General features: G+C 40.2%; 1 protein-coding gene across 4 annotated transcripts in view; it reads left to right on the top strand.

The window, feature by feature from the left end:
- The window catches only part of PCSK5 (proprotein convertase subtilisin/kexin type 5), a 684,033-nt gene that overhangs the window by 352,130 nt on the left and 314,398 nt on the right, over positions 1–17,505 (top strand). The window lies entirely within an intron of this gene.

Here is a 17,505-nt window from a genome sequence, read left to right as displayed (position 1 = left end):
GCTATTTTTCTTAATTCCTAAACATTCCATTAAAAAAGAAAAACAAGTCCAATGAATACTTTTTATTTAATTTACAGTGTAAATTCCAACACCAAACAATTTTAACTTTGTAGTATTACTGGCTACTTGAATCACATTTGGCCTAATTATATCTTTTGGGGGTCCCGGTTGTGAAATCCCCACACAATAGTACAGTTGTAGCCAATTGTCACAGATTTTATGCAGCTAAATTATATCACACTCTCTAACTAAGCTCTGTATATTGTAGAATACACAGTTAAATGAGAATTCGAGAACAATCACTATGGCCTTGTCAACAGAGCACAGGCTATAGTAGACCTGAAGCCTCTGAAATATGTAAGAAGACAGCGAGCAATTCAGCCTGCTCACCCTGAAATGTTATATTGTCATTTTAAGCAGAAGCTACTGTCAACCACATCAGCTTAGAAATCACAGAAGCTTTAGGTAGCTATGTGTCCATGTGCCCATTGAATGCGGCTGCTAGAATCACTGGCTGCGAGGATCTAGTTCTCCCCCACCCAGGGGCTGAATGAGGTGGTGCCATAATTTCCACAAAGCACTCTATAGGTTTTCTGCATTTCAGTATAATTACTGTGCTTCCACATTATTATTACATAGTCATCTTGCAACAGGGTAGGGTTCACCTACTGCAACAGATATTCAGTAGTCATAAGTAATTCATAATTTTTTCAAATGTTGACCTGCAAAACTATTCCTGATGCATCAAATCATGTCTATTAAAACCCAGCTTGATCTTTTAGTACCGATGACACAAAGTAATGCAACGTAAGAGGAAAATACTTTCATAATTGGAAAGGCAAATTTCGACTTTGGGCGTTAACAATCTGCAATGTTTCATAAAACGTACACTTTTATCATATTCCTATACTCAGATTAAGTTGAATGTATTTTGTTGTAAATATGTAATATTGCAATAATTTTAGAAAAGTCGTTTTGCAAAAAAATTACTGGAAATTAATTTGTTTTCTAAATTTTCTCAAGTAATACTTACTGTATATACTAAAAATAAATTATGTAGATCTGTTTTCAAATTAAGCTGCAGTTCCCCACCCCCACCCCTATAGAGAAAATAGACCATGGTTCTGAAGTGGTTAAGCAAGGAGTGCAAATTCATCTTAAAAATTCATCTTATAAATAAGGGTGCATGTTCATCTTATAAATTCATTTTATAAATAAGCATGCATGGTATTGCATTTATTCTTGGCATAAAAAACTGCCTGGCTTTCACTGTACCTCATAGCAATATGAGGGAGCTGTGTAATGTAATCCACAGCTTTATGAAATTGCCTTTGTAAGGTATTTATTTTATGTGGATATTATTTTGCACGAAAAGCTAATTTGTTTACAGTTTTATTATTGAAATAAATATTTCAGTGCAGTAAGAATAATTATTACTAGAATTTTTCTTTGTCTGTGTGACTTTTCACTGCACATACAAGCTATGAGAAAAACATAGTAATTATCTAGATATCTACATTAAGGTGATACTAAACATACAATGTTTAATAATTTGCCCTCCAGAAAATTTACCTCCCTTTATGACCAGGCATTGTTTGCAATACGGCACTGCGTTACTATAACTGACAATTGCACGGCCATGCAATGCTGTACCCAAATAAAATTTCTGTCATTTTTTTCCCACAAATAGAGCTTTCTTTTAGTGGTATTTGATCCCCACTGCATTTTTTTTCTGTGCTATAAAGAAAAAAAATACCGACAATTTTGAAAAAAGACCCATGTCAAGTTTCTCTCTGTAAAGTAATATTTTCAATTCATATTCAATATCAGACATACTTGGTGCTATAGGGGAGATCCTTTTTTTAATATAGTCTTGCTTGCAGGCTCCATTGCGGACAGCTGACAATGTTCTCTGGGGGATGGGAGATGAGTTGAGCTGTTGGGGAGCCGCAGCCAAACAATATTAACATGGGATTTTTTTGGAATGATGCAGCGGGATATCCCAAAAATATAGTTGGCCGCTTGTTCCCAAAAGGCGGAGATATGTTGGCATGACCAGAAAACATGACCAGAGAAGGCCTGTATAGACTACAAAGCTTGCAAGAGGCTGGTTGAGGATCACCCTTTCTAGAGAGAAATGGTATGAAAGCTCTGTGAAAAGGTTTCTCTCTTCACATTTCATTAGGTAACAACTTATAAACTTTGTTGTAGCCGCTAATAAGTTTAATAACATCAATAGGAAAGTCTTTAACACGCAAAGACAACAAAGAGTTTGAGACAGATTTTGTGAAATATAAGTTGAGAGGCCTATAAATATCTGAAACTGAATAAGATTGATTCTGAAGTAATCGATCTGTCAAGGATAGTGGAAATCTTCCAGATGTCTCCTGGCAGCAAGCTTTAACATACTTAGTGCATTAAAGGTAGTAAAAGAAGTGCTGGGCAGGCAGGTGGTAGGGGGCAGAGATATTCTGAAAGGGTTTAGGTTTTCCAGAATCATGCTCCAACAAAGAAATCACATGAGAAAGGCCGCTCTGTTTCCAAATGGTGAATGCCCCATATTGCAAACTGTGTGGAAATATAGGATTGCCGTGAATAGGTAAATAGCTGGATACATGTGGGCACACACCCAGTTTTTTTGCAGCTTTCTCTCCATGCTATCGCTGTGTCCCAGATCAGAATGTTCTACTGGAGATTAGAGGGGAGTTATCTTAATTTACAATGCATAATAGCCTTCAGGTCATAGGAGCTGACCATGGCCCATTTCAATGAGACATAGAGTAGCGAGATGAACACGAACATCAGTCTAAACCAATACGTAGTAGGCAGAAGGGTGTAGTGAAAGTGTCTCACTTTTGTGATAATTTACACAAAGTCCTGAACATTGGCAGAAGTTATTAATGGCAAACGTATTAGATAGGTGATTGGATGAAAATTCAGAAATAATTTTTATATTAATATTTAATAATGAAATGGGTGATATGAAGTCTGTGCATGTCGCGCCGAGGTCGCGGTGCACGCTGTGCACCGCGACTTCACAGGTCGCCCCAGCAAGTCGTGTCGCCCCTGTGTGAATGGGCGCTTAAGGTAAAAAATGTCTCAGTAAGGTTATCACCTCCTCACCTCCATATATACTTACCTGAGTCCTATATCGATCCATCTGCAGCCAGCACTCGTCTCTCTCCCTCTTCATGCAGGCACAGAGGCAGCAGCAGGAACCATTGGCTCCTGTGACTATTAATCCAATCCTGTGAGGAGGGGGTGGGGTCAAGCACACTGTGTATCTATAGAAACACATAACCCGGCTTGGAAGCGAGGCTGCAGGTGTGCCCCCATAGGAAGCACTTCCTGTGGTGGTGCAAATGGAGGAGCCCAGAGCTCTGGTGGGGACCCCAGAAGCTCTGATGGGGACCCCAGAACAGCTCTGTGCAATACAGTAGGAACGGGGTAGCTCAGTGAACAGAGCAGGTAAATATAACATGTTTACAATCACATTAAGATGGCCATCAAAGATCACCAGGAGTTGCATCAATTAGACAGCTGCTTCCCCTGAAAGACCTATGGAGAGGAACAATGTTCCTTTCATTCTCTGCTCCATCTGCACCATGGCACAGCAAAAAAACAACACCTACAGAATTGAGGACAAACTGCACCTGTCTACATCCAGGTTGCCATATTGCATTTTATTTTGTAGAACATCACAGCAGTTGGGAATTAAAAAGGAAAGGTAATTTTTAATTAACATCAAAATATGGTTACCTATTAATTGTATATGCTAAATTATTTTCTATTAGGTTTTTTTTTTCCTGCAACAGTGGGGTTAGCCTTTATGACACATTTCCTTTAAAATAAAAGGTAGTCAATTGTAATTTACAGTGACTATGATTAGTAAGTATTTGTAGTATAAAATGTTTGGTCTGAACAATTAAAATGTTTTTTTCCTAAGGCAGAGCAGCTGAGCAGCTAACTTGACTATGTGTGTCAATGTGTCATTATTTGTCCTGAATATCTTACAGTTGTACATTAGATTAATAGATTTTTTAAAGATTTGAAACTGTGAATGTTATAAACAACTTTCTGTCCATTATCTTCCATTTGCAGGCACAAATAGAAAAAAACCCATCTAATGATATGGCAATATGTAGGCTTTCTGACAAAGATGATATAATTACTAGAGTACAATCTTTATTGGCTAATGCACCTTTTGCAATGAATATATTACTTTAGGAAATCACAAATGCTATGTGATGCTATTACCGCAGAACTATTACTACAAAATCAAGTATTTATATGCAAATTTGAATATTTTGTATATATTTCAGCCTAAATAGAAACTTAATTCCATGCTTTCCATATGAATATCTGCAGTATTTCTAGATATCTGGTAAGAAATACAGTATATCTAGCTTGATGCATAATATTATATCATGTAATGAACTTTTGCTGAGAATCCTAATAGGAAAGCATACAATTCAGAACTAAAACCAAGATAAATTCCTCTGGTTGTTTATTCTTAGAACATTGAGGCTCATACAGTGATGTCTGTCACTTGTAATTGTATACAGATTGTATTGCTGGTTTTCATCAATGTATTATCAGTATTTATAAGCCTAGTTTAAAGCATAGCTGAACTTAGACCATTTTCAGTCCACTCACACTTGGAATTGAAGTGTCCCTGTCTTTGGATGGTGCAACCACATTTAGTATTGTCCTACAGGTGGATTTCTGATACTTGCTAAGCATTTCAACTCGCACTAAAATAGAAGCTGAGGTTTCTTAATTTTTAAGTATATTATCACTTTCACTGTAAGAATAACTTGAATGAAAAATAAATTACAACATAGTTTTAATTATAACGAGCAGTAATAGAAAAGAACAGTTGACTCACAAGGCTAGTACACCCTATCAGTTCAGACCAGCGGGCTGAATGAAAAAAAAAAAACTGAAGAGCTCAGGAGGAGATCCTGTACTACTGACTCCTGAGCTATTGTGTCTGACAGGGGGAACCCCCCCCCCCCCCTGCCAGGACACACCGGTCAGCGCTTTCAGTGATCGGCTGAGAGTGCTGATCGGATGCCGATTGGAAGACCTTTTTTGGTCATGCCCCTTCGACAGAAGCCAGACCTGCTGCCGTACACACAGGACGATTGTTGGCCGGTTTCTATTGAAAAGGCCCATACTGCCTGATATTCGGCCTGTGTATAGTCTAATCACAAATCAGCTTGTTATCCCTACTACAAAGTTATTGGTTGGTAAATGTTTCAATTACTTAAACGGACATACAAAGAGCTTAGTTTCAGGACTAACTGAAGCCATCTGAACTGTAAGGTAGACGTTTCACAAACATGCCTTGAATATATCTTGAAATATTCAGTGCAAAATCCAAACTAAATATAAATATAAAAATGTAGCAGCTGAACACTAAAGGTCAAACCTAAACCTCAAAGTGAATAACAAAGTGAAACAGGGCAGCGCATATTCAATAAGAAAAAGTGGGTAAATAAATATTTAAGCAAAGGAAAAATTGCTAGCACTCTGAGAGGCCACTAAAGGGGACCAGATGTAACCAATTTAGTAAAATATGCTAAAATCAACTGTTATCAAGGAGTAAAATTAATATTTAAAATATATGAGCATAGCACCAAAAAATGGAGGACAATCATGTATACACATGAAGGGAAACGTGATGAATGATCCAGACCATAATTTAGTCCATGTAAAGTCCCAAGGAAAAGCAGGTGTGCAAGCAGAATATAAAGCAACAAGCTGCAATAAGGGCAAAAGCTTCACAGCACAGGGAAGTCAGCTCTGTGGGAAAAGCATAACGGAAAAAGCGGAGCACCTCTAAGTGCAGTATTATTTATTAAACCGAAAATAGCACACAGCGACTATACACTCACATATGATTAATAAAAGATCTTGAGTGGTATAAGTGGTCCGGTGGTCAGCGGGAGAAAGCTTGCAGATCCAGCGTCCGAGGATGTGGGAGCCAGGAGATGGAACAGGAGACGGTAAAGCCAGCTGGGCCTCTTCCAGGTTCGGCTGTATCCAAGGACCAGGCTGGAACGCGGCGTGCGCTTGTGAGCTTGACGCATGCTCTGAAACGCGTTGTGTGTCCTTACTGGCCTCGGTGACATCACACGGCGCACGCTGCGTTCCAGCCTGGTCCTCGGATACAGCCGAACCCGGAAGATGCCCAGCCGCCTATATCGTTTCCCGTTCCATCTCCTGGCTCGCACATCCTTGGACGCTGGATCTGCAAACTTCCTCCCGCTGACAACCAGACAACTTATACCACTCAAGAGCCTATATTTTATTTATCATATGTGAGTGTATAGTCGCTGTGTGCTAATTGGTTTATTAAATAATACTGCACTAGAGGCACTCTGCTTTTTCCTTTAAATAAATGTTCAAGTCCATGAGTGACATAAAAATTCAACCTCCAATTCAATAGAAAAGAATTAATAAAAGGAATAAATGAATAATCATCAACTTATAAAGTCACAGCCCATCCACCAAGGCAAACACTGCCTCCCCCCTCAAATATTCGACCCTAATAAGGATCACACAGCCAAATTCAAGGTAAAAAATGATATACTCGAAGTAGGAAATCCTGAATGGATTCCCCATATGGCTCTGTAGGAATGAAAGAAAAGAGACAGATCTAGTGCTGTCTGTATGCTTAAAAAAATGACTTTATTGTAACAGCAAATGGACTTACAAACAAGGCACTGTTCCAGTGCATAAGAACAGCATGTTTTAGAGCAATGTGATGGCAGCGGGTGAAGTCAGGCGTAACTCCTCCCCCCGTACGCGCTATGTCCGCCGGCTGGACTTCTTGAGCTGGATCGGAGTAACGTAGGACACCCGCTCATTAAATACACGGTAGCCTAACAACAGAATGCCAGGTACTATCACTATGGAAGGGAGGAGAAAACATCCTTTGCCCTGCCCACAGAAAGAATCTGTCTAAAAATAGGAAGCCATAAAGGCTCCAATAACAGTTTTAACGTTGGCACACACCAGCTAGGAGATATCACCTGCCTAGTAAGCAAATAAGTATGTGCAGGTTAAAAGGGAACTCTACTGTCCTTAAAGTACATATTATTATAAAAGACCTAAGAGAAAAAAAACACATAAAATTGACTAAAAATAGTTAATGACGTAAACCGCGGCCACCATCACAAAGAAAGGGAGAGAAACCACCTACAATAGAATTAAAAAAATTTTAATTAAAATTATCTGTCTGAAATAAAGCAATTAGGATCAAACTTGACATTCCAGCCAGCAGGGGTCAAAACGTGGGCTTGGTAAATCCAAAATGACTCCCTGCGGCTTAAATGTGGTATAAAATTGCCCCCCCTTCCAATGTTGTGAGACCTTCTCTGTACCCCAAAACATAAGGCCATTGGGTTTTTAGCTGATGGCAATTTCTAAAGTGTCTCAATACACTATGATTGTATGTCCCTTCTTAATGTTGTTTATATGTTCCCTTATGCGTACATGCAGGGCCCTAGATGTCCTACCAATGTACTGAACCCCACACTCGCACTCAAGCATATAAACAACACCTTGGGTAGTGCAAGTGATGAAATCTTTAATAACATAGTTTCTTGTGTGGCAAAGGAAGTGAATTCTTTCTGTATTTTTATTATCGTTCTTAGAATTTTTACAAGCTGCACATCTACCACATGCATAAAAATCCTTTAAAAAGGAGAAAAGCCTATTATCTGAATTTTTTGGGGGGATCAAAAACCCCTGGAGCTATGCGATATCGCAGTGAGGGTGCCTTCCTATATTTATATAGCACCAACAGTTTGTGCAGCACTTTACAATGTAAGGGAATGCAATACAGTTACAATACAATTCAAAACAGGAAGGATTAGAGGGCCCTGTTCGTTAGAGCTTACAATATAGAAGGGAGGGTCAAGTGAAACAAAAGGCAATAACTGTGGGGGATGAGCTGATGGAGAAAATGGAAGTACACTTGTTAGATGTGGGAAGGATAAGCTTCTCTGAAGAGTAGGGTTTTCAGGGATCGTCTAAAAGCTAAAAGAGTAGGAGATAATCAGTAGTGATGTCGCGAACCTAAAATTCGCCGTTCGCGAACGGCGAACGCGAACATCGGCAAATGTTCGCGAACCGGGCGAACCGCCATAGACTTCAATAGGCAGGCGAATTTTAAAACACACAGGGACTCTTTCTGGCCACAATAGTGATGGAAAAAATGTTTCAAGGGGACTAACACCTGGACTGTGGCATGCCGGAGAGGGATCACGCAAAAAAAAGTTCTTAAAAATTATAATTTTTTGATAGAGAGCCAATTATTGGAAAAATTAAAAAAAAATAAAAATAAAAAATTTCTTTGGATTTAGCATCTGGGGGGTCTAAAAAGTGTACCTGTCAAGTTTCAGCTCTGTAGCATGTCCAGAACCCCTAAAAAACAGCATTTTTCTTATATTTTCAGGAATACGGCTTCTCTGCGGCTGGCTTTTTCTCTTGCAGGCATTTAGCGGGCGTTTTTTTAGGCAGGCATGTCATTTTTTGTATTTAGTGTCTGGAGGGTCTAAAAAGTGTACCTGTCAAGTTTCAGCTCTGTAGCATGTCCAGAACCCCTAAAAAACAGCATTTTTCTTATATTTTCAGGAATACGGCTTCTCTGCGGCTGGCTTTTTCTCTTGCAGGCATTTAGCGGGCATTTTTTTAGGCAGGCATGTCATTTTTTGTATTTAGTGTCTGGAGGGTCTAAAAAGTGTACCTGTCAAGTTTCAGCTCTGTAGCATGTCCAGAACCCCTAAAAAACAGCATTTTTCTTATATTTTCAGGAATACGGCTTCTCTGCGGCTGGCTTTTTCTCTTGCAGGCATTTAGCGGGCATTTTTTTAGGCAGGCATGTCATTTTTTGTATTTAGTGACTGGAGGGTCTAAAAAGTGTACCTGTCAAGTTTCAGCTCTGTAGCATGTCCAGAACCCCTAAAAAACAGCATTTTTCTTATATTTTCAGGAATACGGCTTCTCTGCGGCTGGCTTTTTCTCTTGCAGGCATTTAGCGGGCATTTTTTTAGGCAGGCATGTCATTTTTTGTATTTAGTGTCTGGAGGGTCTAAAAAGTGTACCTGTCAAGTTTCAGCTCTGTAGCATGTCCAGAACCCCTAAAAAACAGCATTTTTCTTATATTTTCAGGAATACGGCTTCTCTGCGGCTGGCTTTTTCTCTTGCAGGCATTTAGCGGGCATTTTTTTAGGCAGGCATGTCATTTTTTGTATTTAGTGTCTGGAGGGTCTAAAAAGTGTACCTGTCAAGTTTCAGCTCTGTAGCATGTCCAGAACCCCTAAAAAACAGCATTTTTCTTATATTTTCAGGAATACGGCTTCTCTGCGGCTGGCTTTTGCTCTTGCAGGCATTTAGCGGGCATTTTTTTAGGCAGGCATGTCATTTTTTGTATTTAGTGTCTGGAGGGTCTAAAAAGTGTACCTGTCAAGTTTCAGCTCTGTAGCATGTCCAGAACCCCTAAAAAACAGCATTTTTCTTATATTTTCAGGAATACGGCTTCTCTGCGGCTGGCTTTTTCTCTTGCAGGCATTTAGCGGGCATTTTTTAAGGCAGGCATGTCATTTTTTGTATTTAGTGTCTGGGGGGTCTAAAAAGTGTACCTGTCAAGTTTCAGCTCTGTAGCATGTCCAGAACCCCTAAAAACAGCATTTTTCTTATATTTTCAGGAATATGGCTTCTCTGCGGCTGGCTTTTTCTTTTTTTACTTTGCAAGCTGCTGTGCCACCTTATATATCAGTGGTGGGTGGGCAGTGGCACAGTACACTCTCTGTGGACCTGACAGCAGTCACTGGCACCCAGGCAACTGCAATTTAAAAAAATATATTTTTTTTTTTACTTTGCAAGCTGCTGTGCCACCTTATATATCAGTGGTGGGTGGGCAGTGGCACAGTACACTCTCTGTGGACCTGACAGCAGTCACTGGCACCCAGGCAACTGCAATTTAAAAAAATATATATTTTTTTTTACTTTGCAAGCTGCTGTGCCACCTTATATATCAGTGGTGGGTGGGCACACAGTGGCACTGCAGTGGGCAAAGTACACTCTGTGGACCTGACAGTCACTGGCAGCCCAGGCAACTGCAATAATAAAAAATATTTTTTTTTTTTCAATTTATTGCAACAAGATGCTGTGCCACCGTATATATATCAGTGGTGGGCAGTGCACTGCAGTGGGTACAGTACACTCTGTGGACCTGAAACAGCACTCACTGCAATTATGACAGAGGAAAAAAAAAATATTTTTTAAAATGCCAGGTACTGTGCCTGTGCCACCTGAAATGAGTGTGGTGTGCACACAGTACAGTCTGTGGTAGGTCTGTGGCCTCTCACACACAGCGGGCAGGCAACTGCAGTCACAGTGTACAATATATATATATATATATATATATATATATAGAAAAAACTCTATTACCTTACCAGCCCTTAAAAGGGCTTTTGGGGACGCTATATATATATATATATATATATATGTATATATATAAATAAAAAAAAAAACCTCAATTACCAGCCCTTAAAAGGGCTTTTGGGGACACTAGATATATATATATATATATATATATATATATATATAAAAAAATTACACAAATACCAGCCCTTAGAAGGGCTTTTTGGGGTGCTGTCCTTACAGCAGTAGTGGACCAAGAACACTGCAAGACCAGGAACACTGACTAACTGTCCCTAGCTTAACAGCAGCAGCAGCAGCAGCTCTCTCCCTACTCTCACTACACACACTGCTTCAGAATGATCTAAGATGGATGCTGCCCTGGCTTATTTATAGGAGGTGGGAGGGTGTGGGAGGGAGGTATGCTGATTGGCTGGAAATGTGCCTGCTGACTGTAAAGTTCAGGGTCAAAGTTTGCCTCAATGATGTCTTATGGGGGGCGGACCGAACATCGCATATGTTCGCCGGCAGCGGCGAACGCGAACATGCTAAGTTCGCCGGGAACTGTTCGCCGGCGAACAGTTCTATACATCTCTAATAATCAGACAGATTGGGGTAAGGAGTTCTATAGGATTGGAGAGGCTCTGGAAAAGTCCTGGAGGCGAGTAAACATAGAAACATAGAAACATAGAATGTGTCGGCAGATAAGAACCATTTGGCCCATCTAGTCTGCCCAATATATCTGAATCCTATGAATAGTCCCTGGCCCTATCTTATATGAAGGATAGCCTTATGCCTATCCCATGGGATATGCCTATCCCATGAGTATGGGAGGAGGTGACGAGGGAGCAGGAGGTTTTGGGAGGAATGAAGAGAGAGATTAGGTTGGTATTTTGAGACTAGGCTAGTGATGTAACTGGGGGCTAAATTGTGGATGGGTTTGTAAGATGTTGTTAGTATTTTGAATTTAATTTGTTGGGTGAGCGAAAGCCAGTGGAGGGATTGACAGAGGAGTAGCGGACACTGAGTGATTGGTAAGATGGATGAGTCTGGCTGCAGCATTCATGATGGATTAAAGGGGGGATAGCCTATGTAGAGGTAAGCCAATGAGAAGGGAATTGCAGTTGTCGAGGCGTGGGATTACCAGGGAGTGAACTAGGAGCTTTGTTGTGTCATTGGTTAGAAAGGGGCATATTTTGGAGATGTTGCGGAGGTTGAGGTGGCAAGATCTGGACAGTGATTGGATGTGGAGCTTAAAGGAGAGTTCAGAGTTCAGGACAACACCTAGGACCTTAGCATGCAGGGATGGGCTGATAGCTGTGCCATCGATTTTGACAGAGAGATGAGGGGAAGGGGCACGTGGGAGAGGAAAAATTATAAGTTTGGTTTTGCATAGATTGAGCTTGAGGAAGTGGTGTGACATCCAGACTGATATATCTGCTAGTAAATTAGTGATACGCGAGGAGACTGAGGGAGGGGTGGATAAATAGATTTGTGTATCGTTAGCGTAGAGATGGTATTGGAAGCCATGGGAGGCTATCAGCTGACCGAGAGAGGAGGTGTAGATTGAAAATAGGAGAGGCCCAAGAACAGAACCTTGGGGGACCCCAACAGAGAAAGGAAGAGGAGACGAGGAAGTAGAATTGTAAGTAATGCTAAAGGTGCAGTTGGATAAGAAGGAAGAGAACCAGTGAAGAGTATAGTCATGGAGACCAAAGGCGTAGAGTTTTTTGAGGAGAAGGGTGTGGTTAACCATATCAAAGGCAGCAGAAAAGTCCAGGAGTAGGAGTACAGAATAGTGTCCATTGGTTTTGGCTGTTAGTAGATCGTTTGTTGGTTTTAGGAGAGCAGTTTCTGTGGAGTGTTGAGGCCGAAATGCAGACTGAAGGGGATCAAGAAGGCTATTCTCAGCAAGGTGGTCGCTCAGTCGGTTGTAGACCAGATGTTCAAGGAGTTTGGATAAAAAGGGGAGCATGGAAATAGGGCGTGGGTTGTTAAGATTGGTTGGATCCAGTGAGGGCTTTTTAAGTATGGGGCTGACTAGTGCATGTTTTAGAGAGCTGGGGAAGATGCCAGAAGAGAGGGAGAGATTGAAGATGCGGTTAGAGAGTGTAGAATAGAGCCAGAGGGTGAACGTAGTGTTTGCGAGGGAACAGGATCCAGTGGGCAGGTGGTTAAGTGGACATTAGCTTGTAGTTTAGCAACCTCGTCTATAGTAGTGGGGTTGAATGAGGGAAGTAGTGATTGTACCTGTGGGCATGAAGTGTAAAGCGTGGAAGGTGTCTGAACAGCAAAGATCTCCTCATGAAGTATATCAATCTTCTGTTTGAAGTGGTTGGCTCCTGGGCAGTGAGTGAGTTGGTGGGTGGAGGCAGTGGTGGACGAAGAAGAGAATTGAAGGTAGCGAAGAGTTGCCGGAGACAGGTAAATAGGTTGTTAATGAGAGTGATAAAATAGGTCTCCTTGGCAGTGTGGAGACTGGAATTGTATTTTTTCAGGGCAGATTTATATTGGTTGAAATCTTTCTGAGACCTAGTCTTACGCCATTGGCGCTCAAGAGCATACTTTTATACTTTTTCAGACTTCTAGTGTTATCTGTTTGCCAAGGTTGAAGGGGACAGGGCCTGATTCGATGTGTAGTGAGGGGGGACCAGTGTGTCCAGGGAGGATAAAAGTGAAGCGTTGTAGACAGAAGTGGCTAGGTTAATGCAGGACAGGGGTGCGATTTTGTCATAGAGGTGGTCGGTAGCAGAATAGAGAAGAGAAGGGGTTGAGATGGCGTAGGTTTCTACAGGTAACTGTAAGGCAGTTGGAGGGAGAGGAGGTGGAGGAGAGGATAGTTTGAGAGGTTGCACGGAGTGCATAGGTGGAGAAAACAAGGTATATGATATTGCCTTCAGATTGAGTAGAAGCTTGCATCCATTGCATCAGGTCAAAAGAGGAGGTTAGACTGAGAAGTTTGCAAGACATCTAAATGTTTTGTGTCTAACCCAGGAGGATTGAATACAGACTTATTCCTAAGGTTGGAATTAATATTGCCACAGGGAACAAAATTCCTCTGAATAGGGTTAGACAATAAATATTTTTTGATACTGAGGCTTCAAACACATTTCTGAATATTAATATAAGTTTGGAACTTATTAAGGTTACATATGGGAGAAAACTTCAGGCCTCTGTCTAACACGTGCATCTCATCCTCAGGCAGGGGCAGGCCACTCAAGTTATAGATGCCTGCACTTACTGGGGTCTTCTTGGTTTTTTGTAACCTTCCTCCTCCCCTACATCCTCTCTATCTTTTCTTTTGAACTGATGAACTGGGCCCTGATAGGGAGGCATTCCTCGCTCTTCTCTGTTCTGAATAGAGGTACGGGAGTTGGGCCCCTCCAATGGGTCCCTTGTGCCCTTAAAAAATTATAATCATCACGAACTTCCTGTAGAGGGGAAAATCTATTGTTAGTAGATATTGGTGCATCTCTAGGTGGTGGTACACCCCTAGGGGATAAGTGACCCCTATTGGTCCCCTGACCACTACAGTAATGCTAAATTATCTAATTCCTGACGTGACTCTAAATCTTTAATAATTCCACTTACCTTATTGGGCATCTGAAGCATCAGCAAAAAATAGTAATAATACCGGTTTTCATCTCACACCACCGTGATTCCAGTTCAGAAAATAAGTGTTGGCATAGGGTGGAGTTTCACTGTTGTTTGCCAGAGATATGTTTTTATAATATATGCTTTTAGAATCCTAATTCATTCCACAAAAGTCCTTTACATAAATTATTTGCAATTTCTTTTTATATGATCTCCTACTGTGAGCAGTTATGATACAGTTGTTGCTTTTCCTTTACATCTGCATTCTCCAGTATTTAACAGAAAACAAAGTTGTCTGCTTCTAATTTTATGAAATATGAACCATGTATAGTATATTAGAATTGGTTTATTTGTCTATTGTAGCATAAACAGCCATGTATATTAGATCTCAAGCTGTTTAGAAAAAGTGGCAAAAAATTATTTCAAAATCGATATATATAAAAAAAACAGTTTGGCCACTCCCGCAAGCCATTAATGCTGAGGAGCAAACCAGTTTATGATGTATTTAAAGCCTAAATTTACTTAATAAAAAATAAGCACAAGAAATATTACTTACCTTCAATGTAATGTGCCTTTTGCTGCTGCCACTATCCTGGTTTAGCAGAAAGCTTACTGAGGAACCTGTGACAGGCACTGATCCAGAGTGCCCAACTAAGCCCACCCTTTCTGCCCAGCACCTCCATTCATAGAAAGCCTTACTACAGCCTCTATGAGTGAAATGTGATCTATGAATGAAGGATGGGTGGCTTATTGAAAGGTCCACTCCCTCCTTACTTGAAAAATCTCCTTTCATATTGTGAGTGCTGCCTGTCTGCAGTACATCTCCTTCAACAATTTCCTCTATTCCCTGTTTTGCAACTTTTCCCCTGCTGTTTACTTTTAATTTCTAAGTACTACAATGTCCCATGGTTCCTTGCAGCCTGTCTGCTAGAAGTGATTCCTGTACTGACTCCTCCTCCTAAACTCCTCCTCTCAGCACCTCCGTAGTCCAGAAGACAGGCTCTGTGAAATGTGTGACATGGCAGTGCCTACTCACAGGGCATAGTGATTACATGTCACAGAATTCTAGGACATAAATGTGTAGCATTCTTTACCATAGTACGTTTAAAAACTTCTTTATCATTCAGATTAATAGGAGTAGGCTAGAAAGATTTGAAAAACAATGTAGAAATAGTTATAATGATTTTATATTTTGACCGTAGATATGCTTTAATAACTACTAATTATGTCAGACTAAATAAAGTCTGTGTTAATATTAATACTGCATCTGTTTTACATTCATGGTTGGCTCGTGCTGAACTTGTGATTGTCTAATTATCATTTTCAATAAAAATGAATGCAAAAGAAAATACAACTTTTTTTATGTATAAACACCATCTTCCTTAGAGCAGTATGCGCAGACACCGGTGCTATTTAGTTGTAGTATAGATCTCAGTAAACAAACCTCTGCTTTGTGCTTTAGTTTTGATTTTCCAAGTTACTTTGTTTTAGTAGCACAGCTACCAAGGTGTACATGTGGAAATTATTTAGTTCATGAAGACAGGTTGTACTGAGCTTAATAATGCAGTTCATTTAAAATTAATGACATAAATTGGCTGGTGCAGTGGTGATCTATTAATCTTCGCTAAGCTTTTCCTGTTTTCTAAAGAAGCTATCAAAATGGAGTTAATCATTTGCATGTGAGACAGTTGTAGTTATGCACGACCACGTATCAAGTAATTTAGAAATGGTTTGTGTTTGCAAACATAAATATATCACTGTCTCCATCTGATTAATTAGGAGACTTTAGATTACCTTATAGCTCAGTTCTTATTCAACGCTTGCACCTGCATAAACTTTTTACTGGAGTGGAGTATTTAAACTAATAGCTGGAGTTTTCCACTTCTTTTGCATATTTTGAAATAACAAAAAGGTAAAGTAGCCAGTTAGACAACTTATTAAGAAAGGAGCTTCAGCAAACACAACCCTCCCCCCCCCCCCCCAAAGGCCACATTATTTAACCCTTGTGGAATTACAAAAATGCAAAATATTACTATTACTAATAGTATTATTGTCTAATGGTTAATTTTCAGTGTATTACTTCGTATGAAAAAACTAGGGAAGTTTTGCTGTTGCATTGCATGAGTAATTTAGTCGATCAGCATGATGTAGTAGATGTTCTGGGTACAATGTGTCAAGCTCACAAGACATGCTAATTTGTTTTTTAATTGGACCAATGTGATTAACCACTTAAATACAGGGCACTTTCACCCCCTTCCTGCCCAGGCCAATTTGTCACACTGTCACACTTTCAATGACAATTGCAAGGTCATGCAACACTGTACCCATATGGAATTTTGATTATTTTTTCTTCACACAAATAGAACTTTATTTCCATGGTATTCCATCACCACTGGGTTTTTTATTTTTTTGTTAAATAAATGAAAAAAGACCAAACATTTTGAAAAAAAAAAAAAAAAACATTTTCTTATAAAATTCTGCAAACAAATAATCTTTCTTTAATTTATTAATTAATGTATTCTGCTACATTTCATTGGTTAAAATAACCCAATGGTAAGTTTATTATTTAGGCTGTAGAAAAGGTATAGAGTCTATGGTATATACAGCGGGTAAAGTAAGTATTGAACATGTCACAATTTTTCTAGGTAAATATACACTATATTATCAAAAGTATTGGGATGCCAGCCTTTACACGCACATGAACTTTAATGCCATCCCAGGCTTAGTCCGTAGGGTTTATTATTGAGGTGGTCCACCCTTTGCAGCTGTAAAAGCTTCAACTCTTCTGGGAAGGTTGTCCACAAGGTTTAGGAGTGTGGCTATGGAAATGTTTGACCATTCTTCCAGAAGCGCATTTGTGAAGTCAGGCACTGATGTTGGATGAGGAGACCTGGCCCTCAGTCTCCGCTCTAAATATCGTAAAGTTGTTCTATTGGGTTAAGGTCAGGACTCAACACAACTCAGCCCAGTCAAGTTCCTCCACCCCAAACTCGCTCATCCATGTCCTTATGGACCTTGCTTTGTGCAGTGGTCCAAATCATTTGGTGGAGGGGGGATTATGGTCTGGGGTTGTTATTCAGGGGTTGGGCTTGGCCCTTTAGTTCCAGTGAAGGGAAATCTTAAGGCGTCAGCATACCAAGACATTTTGGACAATGTCATGCTCCCAACTTTGTGGGAACAGTTTGGGGATTGCCCTTTTCTGTTCCAACCTGACTGCGCACCAGTGCAAAATCAAGGTTCTTAAGACATGGATGAGTGAGTTTGGGGTGGTGGAATTTGACTGGCCTGCACAGTGTCCTGACCTCAACCCGATAGAACACCTTTGGGATGAATTAGAGCTGATACTGCAAACCAGACCTTCTTGTCCACATCAGTGCTTGACCTCACAAATGTGTTCCTGGAAGAGTGGTCAAACATTCCCATATACACACTCCTAAACCTTGTGGACAGCCTTTCCAGAAGAGTTGAAGCTGTTAT

Source organism: Pelophylax lessonae, assembly GCF_965119305.1.
Source record: "Pelophylax lessonae genome assembly, chromosome: 1".
Lineage (NCBI taxonomy): Eukaryota > Metazoa > Chordata > Amphibia > Anura > Ranidae > Pelophylax > Pelophylax lessonae.
Note: the sequence above shows the minus strand (reverse complement) of the source record. Positions and strands in the feature narration are given on the sequence as shown.